We start from the raw sequence: 7,130 nt of genomic DNA on the forward strand, positions 1-7,130 counted from the left end.
AAAAATCAATCACTAAATTAATTTTTATACATTTATAAAATATATATATAGGATAAAGTATTATTTTATTCCCAATATTTATATCGAATCCTAATTTGGTCCGTAACGTTTCAAATATCTTATTTCAGTCCTAAAAATTTCAAACGTCATATTTTAATTCTAACAAAGTTTTAAGCGATTCAATGTTATTTCACTATTAAATTTAATATAAACAATTTGCATATTGAAGAACCAATAGCATTCGATTTTAATATGTAAATAAAATTGATTTACCAATGATCACTGGTAGGATTTGGAGTTTTATACAAAAAGAAAATTGAGAAGAATAAGTGTTACAAAAAAGTTTTGGTTATGTTGTCCTAATACATGGAAGAAGATATGAGTTGGTCCCTGGCCGCCGGTTGAGCATTGGGCGCTAGATTCTGTTGGGCGCTAGGCATTGGTTCGCAGGCGCCTAGCGCTTGCCTTGTCTTCTCAACCCCCCTCAAACTCAAGGAAACTCTTGGAGTGACATTGAGTTTGTGTTTGAATCTATCAAATGCCATAAAAGACAGAGATTTGGTATAGATATCCGCCACCTGATCATGTCCCGAAACAAGCATAACATGATGATTAAGTTTAGAGAAAAGGACAAATAGGTCTCTGACCTTTTGCCCCGTAGACATTTTCGTCCCTGAGCATTTGAAAATACTTTTAAATCCCCGACCTTAGCAAATATTGGACGGATGAGTCCCTCCGTGGAATTGCCTCCGCCGGAGCCGCCGGAGAAGTCTGATCTGGCTCCCGTGAGGATGACGTGGGACGCCTGGTTGACAACTGGACTGCTGAGTCGAAAGCTCCATTCGAAAATTGGACAATGAAGTCCCTGCACGACTAAACTACGTCGTTTTGCCATCCTACCCTAATTCTTAAATTGATTGCCCTTCTTGCTCGAGGCCAGTGGTGAGGAGCTCAACGTTCATCAACCATGGCTGCTAATGGAGTATCAACAACGTCGAGAAGAAGCCACAGGGGAGTAAGAGAGGAAGATTTTGCTTCAAGCTCAGACCCTTATGTTCTTTACGACGGAGACCTGAAGGACGATGTCGCCCGGAGATGCTTCTGTGGAGTTTATGCGATAATGTACATGTCGAGGACGATTAGGAACCCAAACAGAGTCTTCCTGGGTTGCCCATTCTATAAGGTAAGTTAAGAAAGCTGTGAATTTTGTTCTGTTGGAATGGTTTTATATGGTACCTTATTTTTGACAGGGTAACCAACCGCACTGCAAGTTTTTTCTTTGGGTGGATGAGCATCTTGCTGGAATTGGTCACAGTGGTTGCGTCCTCGATAAAAGACCTCTGGTAGAGAAAGAGTCAGAAGTTGTTGAAGAGGATGAGGGATTTCATCATAGGATTGCTATTCTTGAGGAGAAGGTTACTGTGCTGGAGAAGAAAAAAACCCCTTAGCTTGTTGTGTTGTTATTGTTGTATGTGCTGTTGTGGCTGCATTTTTTGTATGTAGTCACTGAGCAATGAATTTTAGAAATTAGAGTTGGAAAATGTCTTGATCTTGGTTTTTTTTTGTGTATTGAAACATGAAACATGGTCTTTAGGGAAGATTTGTATCATATTATCTATCTAAATGCAGTTAAAGCTATGATATCAACAGGGTGTTGAAATTATATTGTCAATATTTGAAGACAATATATGTTGAAATTATGTTGTGAATATGATTGAGTAAAGTAGGCATAAAAGTTGTATAGTTAACCACATAACATATATTGAAAGTTTGGTAAACATCTTTACGACAGGCACATTTTCTAAAAGCTGCCCAAAGACAGTATCTAATCTGCTCAAGTGTATAGTATAATGAAGCTTAACATCACAAAAGTAAGCCTCAAACACCTAACAAGATTGCAACAGTTTATAAAAGCCTAAGAGCTTCTTCAAAAAGACACTAATTCTCCGCAAAAAAAAATATTGTTGTCACATTCAACTTTCCTAAATGCTATTACAAGGCATAGTGGGCTGCCTAAGATGTCATATGTCTTCATGTCTTTAGATTGATGGATGGTGGATTAGGAATGAATTTGAACAGTCTAGTTGTTGCTGTGCTTGCTGCTGCCATTGTCTCCTTGGAAGCTACTGTACTCGGTCCTGGCCTGACTTGAGATGGTTGAGGCTGTGGTGGTGCAGGCTGACTTGGAGGTGGGAGTGAAGTGGCGCATAGTGGAGCAGGCGGCCTGAAGATCTTCTGTTTGGGCCTGATCTTTGAAGTTTTTGGTTGAAATGTTTCCTGAGCTGTGGATGGAACTTGGAGTGGAGGCCTAAATGGTGTACGTCTAGTTACACGACCTGGCTGGGGTTGGTCTGCCACGGGAGCTGGTGTTACAGGGTTTGGTGTTGCTGGCAAAGTAGTTGGAACCTGGTTGTGATACATAAGACAGTATTCATGAGACTTAGGAAAAATAACTGTTTAAAGGGTTAACATAACACAATTATATATTATACTTACATCTGGAGCCTGGCTAGATGCAGCCTGGGTAGATGCAGCATTACTAGTAGCTGCCTCGCTAGATGGAGCACTTTGGGTGTTAGGGGCATCCTGTAAGTTTAAGTTGACCAATGTTAATCATTACTATATGAATCCTGAAATATCTAAATAAACATAGACATACACCAATATAGCAGATTACTAAGAATAAATAAAGTACTAACATCATCCTGTAGTGCTGACTGTGATAGTGGAAGGACAACTAATGACTGACTTGTCCCACCTTTCTTCGGCTTCTTGGTCTTAGGTTTCCAGTTGGGGTTAGATGGGGCACCCTTGCATGTCTTGTAATTATGTCCCTCTGAGCCACATTTACTACAAGTTACCTTAAAGGATCTCTTAAGCTTGGCACCTTGCTGCATCATAGGTTCAGCCGGATCCTTTTGTCTGTTGTGTACCTTTGGTCTGCCAATTGGTCTCTTTATGATGGGAGGATCTGGTCTCGAATACTCACTCCGTGTCCAAAATTCCTGACTAGGCACCAGTTGAATAGAATATGCATATGTCTTATGGATTGACTCCATGCATAACCATGGGTGCACATATTCTTCTGGTTGATCATGTCTTTTCCTTATTGCTGCCACTGCATGGATACAGGGCATGCCTATAACCGAGCAACATCATGCACTTGTCTTAAACGAAACCAGAAAATTCAGAACAGTAAACAAAGTAATTAAAAACAGCTTTAACAATGCTATTAAAACTAACCAATCAGCTGCCACTTGTTGCATGAGCAGGTTTGCTTGATGAGATCGACATCCACCTTTGTTGTCTTACGACTCACTTCGAATCTCTTTCGTTCTTCGTCACCTGTCCACTCTGCAACCCACTTGTTGCTGGGCCTAATAAGACGATCCATCTTCTTCTGCTGAACTGGTGCGAGCTTCCCAGAAACATTTTGTAGCAACTGCTTATGCTTGACCATCCCATGCACCCTGGTTGATTCGCTTGAGTTTTTCCATTTCCTCCTTAAATTCTGGTATGGTGGTGCATTTAGCACAGTCCCAAACCACCTCCTGAATATAGAGATCCTTGAACCGGTTGATAAAATTCTTCCAAATGTGCATCACACAGTTCTGGTGATAGGCATTTGGCATAACTACCTTCAAAGCAGGTAGCAGTCCCTGCATAACAGTTTAACAAATAAATCAAGTAACCAATCAGTCATCATACCATCTTTGTTAATGAAACTAGTATTCAACAACATATTAACCTTAAACAGCAGCAGTGCATTCAAAGTAACACTGCAGTAGTGCATTCATAGTAACACAGCAGTAGTATAGTCATACTAACACAGCAGTAGTGCATTTATATTAACTAAAACAGCAGTAATTCTTATTAACTAAAACAGCACTAATTCATACTAACTAAAGCACTCATTCACTAAGTCATATTAACTAACACAACACTCATTCATACTAACTAAAGCAGCAGGTGGATAGATGTATTAAGAAATAACATAGTATTCATTAACACTAAGTAATTATGAAGTATACCTTTTGTTGGTCGGACATAAAGTTCCAACCATGAGTCTGTACATCCCCCAAATCCTCTTCGAGAAGAGTCAAGAACCACTTCCAGGATTCCTTAGTTTCAGACCTAGCTACTCCATAAGCAACCACGTAAAATTGGTTATTCGCATCCTGGGCCACTGCTGTGAGGAGTTGTCCACCATAATAAGTCTTCAGAAAACAGCCATCAAGATGTATCAATGGCCTACACCCACTTTTGAACCCCTGTTTGCATGCTTCTAAGCATATGTAAAGCTTTTCAAAAACAGGGGGATTGAGGTATAGGAGTGACAGACAACTCTGCCCTAGACCCTGGATTGCTTCTTAATATCTCAAACAAATAATCTCTAACATTACTATACTGCTCCCTCTCATTACCCATGATTCTCTCTCTTGCCTCTCTAACTGCTCTGTAAACCATTTTTGGATGTGCAGTGAGTGAGAATTCTTCTCTGAGAAAGTCAATAGCCTCGTTTGTCCTCATATGCGGCTGTGTATTCATTCTCTTCTCAACCTTTAAGCTAATCCAATGTTGATCAGCCGCATTACTTCCCATGTCCCTTGCACATGTATGGTCATTTTTGTAAGTCTTAACCTGGTAGCATTGCAGAGACTTGTTGTATGATAAGTGAACCAGCCACGGACACTCATCATCCATGCATCCCACCCTCACTCTCTCTTTGTCATTCTTAATCCACCTAAGCTCCCTACCCTCAACAATGAATGAGTCTTTTACAACTTCCTTAAATCTGTCAATGGTGGCAAACCTTGTCCCTAACTCAAACCTCCCCTCTCCATGCTCATAATCGTCATCAAACTCAGGGAACTTATGCTTGCTAGATTCATCATTTGATAAAATAGGTGTATGTAAAGTCTCAGATTCATAGTCATATACCGGGTCATCATCATCATCTTGCATCAAGCTCTCATAGAACCTAACATCTTGGTCCATGTTGGGTTGTGGGCCTCTGTTGGGCTGCACATTAGGATCAGGCCCAACATAATTTCTGGTCTGCTGCTCATTGGGTCCACTACTTTGTCCCATCTTCTTCCACGTCTTCCTCTTTCTTTTAGCACCTGTCTTGTTTGCAGTTGTCTTCTTTGGAGACACAGCTTTCTTCTTTTCCTTCATTACTCTCTGCCTTTTGCTACCCTCATCATCAGCACTTGTATCATCATCATCACTGTCACTTTCAAACTCAGGAGGTGGATGTTTGTAGAGCTTATCCTCCGTGCTCTCGTACCCATCATCAGATGACGAACTCTGATCATCCACCAAAACCTCTCCCTCATCAGGACTGTTACTTTGCTTTCCAGCATCCTCCACAATCTCAGGTTCATCAACTGGGTGGTCAAAGTAAAGATAAAATTCGTCAATCTCTGTATTCTTCATTTTGTTCTCTCACATTTCGTTAATCCATGCATCCCCTGTGAGAATATGCAGCCCAGACTCAATATCAGGACTCATTGGATCATACCAATAAACTGTCTTGTATGATTGCTACCCCAAGTCCTTGAACAGTGTGATCAAGTCTCCGAAATTAATGAAGTCCAGGTCCATTTCTGGAAACTTCTCCACCTTCCCATTTTTGTAAACCAGACAGCCATTACTCTCTCTCACAAAATTACCTCCATGGTGGAACATAGGCACTACAAACACATCAACCATCTGAGACAAGAAAAATGGAAAACTATAAACAATGATCAACAATTACTCTTTTCACATATTAAAAGGCAAGAACCTTCAATATCCAAAACGAAAAATCACCGAGAAAAATTCTTTGCCCTAACTGTAATTTAATTTCAACCGAAAAATCCGATTACTTTTTTCACAACTTCTATCAACATGCACGATCACTCCATTCACATCATATTTCATACTTGCATACATATTTAACCTCACAATCCACTACCTACGCTACAGTTCAGACTTCTTACCTTTGGTGACGAAGCCAGCAACTCAGACAACAATGGACGCCGCTTCGACAGCCTCTCCACACGGCGAACGTCTCAGCCTGGGTAGTGATCTTTTTGGAGGGAGAAACAAAGTATGATGATCGTTGGTATTCCTTAGGGTTAATTGTAATTCAGAAAGGGAGATATAGGTGTAATGGGTATTGTAACAGACTTTGTAAGGGTAGGATGGCAAAACGACGTAGTTTAGTCGTGCAGGGACTTCATTGTCCAATTTTCGAATGGAGCTTTCGACTCAGCAGTCCAGCTATCAACCAGGCGTCCCATGTCATCCTCACGAGAGCCAGATCAGACTTCTCCGGCGGCTCCGGCGGAGGCAATTCCACGGAGGGACTCATCCGTCCAATATTTGCTAAGGTCGGGGATTTAAAAGTATTTTCAAATGCTCAAGGACGAAAATGTCTACGGGGCAAAAGGTCAGGGACCTATTTGTCCTTTTGTGCGATGATGCATGATTGGATTGGCAGAAATCTGGATTACACTAGCATTATCACAGTAAATAATTTGAAGCTCATGAAAAAGATTTTTAAGTCATATAATTTCAAAAGATGCCTCAGTTATGCTTTAGAATTCTGCTTTTGCACTTACTCGGCTAAAAGAATGTTGTTTTTTACTGGACTAAGCAACCAAATTACTTCCAAAATACACACAGTAACCTGATATAAAATACCTATCATCTACATCTGACGTCCAATCCACAATTGCAAGGGCAAAAATTCTAAAATCAGTAGTAGGATGAAAAATAATTCCTTGATCTATAGTACCAGTAAGGTATCGAAGTATTTGTTTTACAGACTTTCAATAAAAGACCAAGGAATTATGTATGAATTGGCTAATTTTATTGGCACCAAAACAAATTTTTGGTTGGGTGAGTGTACAATATTGTAAGGCACCAATAATTGATCTATAATGAGTAGAATCATAAAAAAATTCAGCACAATATTAAGAGAGTTTCTCGGTGGAGATCATGGGAGTGGAAATTGATTTTGCCTAGCTCGAAAAAGAAGATAATATTATTAACATCTAAGTCACTTATTCTGTTAATTGTTAATATCAAATTTAATAGTAGGATAATATTAAATTTATTTAAAACTTTTTAAGACTGAAATA

This window comes from Arachis ipaensis, chromosome B06, assembly GCF_000816755.2.
Source record: "Arachis ipaensis cultivar K30076 chromosome B06, Araip1.1, whole genome shotgun sequence".
Classification (NCBI taxonomy): Eukaryota; Viridiplantae; Streptophyta; class Magnoliopsida; order Fabales; family Fabaceae; genus Arachis; species Arachis ipaensis.